This window comes from Brassica oleracea, chromosome C3 (genome assembly GCF_000695525.1).
Source record: "Brassica oleracea var. oleracea cultivar TO1000 chromosome C3, BOL, whole genome shotgun sequence".
In the NCBI taxonomy this organism is placed as follows: domain Eukaryota; kingdom Viridiplantae; phylum Streptophyta; class Magnoliopsida; order Brassicales; family Brassicaceae; genus Brassica; species Brassica oleracea.
Genome location: NC_027750.1, coordinates 52,092,646 through 52,092,946, shown reverse-complemented (window position 1 = coordinate 52,092,946; position 301 = coordinate 52,092,646).

Below are 301 nucleotides of genomic sequence, written 5' to 3'. Positions count from 1 at the left end.
CTTATATACTCGCTCCTAGGTCGGTTTACGTTTTTTCCCTTCTGCCCTTAAGCCGTCATAGCCTAAAATTGGAGATAATCCATTTTTCCCGATCTTCGTAATTATTTTCAAAATTCCGTATTTATCTGCGGAAACTTGACATTTATCTTTCCTTGCGAACCAAGCGTAAACCATCCCAAGGTTTAGGGCTGCTGGTTAATAAATCGTAAGGTGGGCTTCGAATCATGCCTTAGGTCCCTTTGGGCCGTCTTTTGACTTGAAGCGTTTATTACGACTTCTTTCGATAAAAACGAACTTTCCG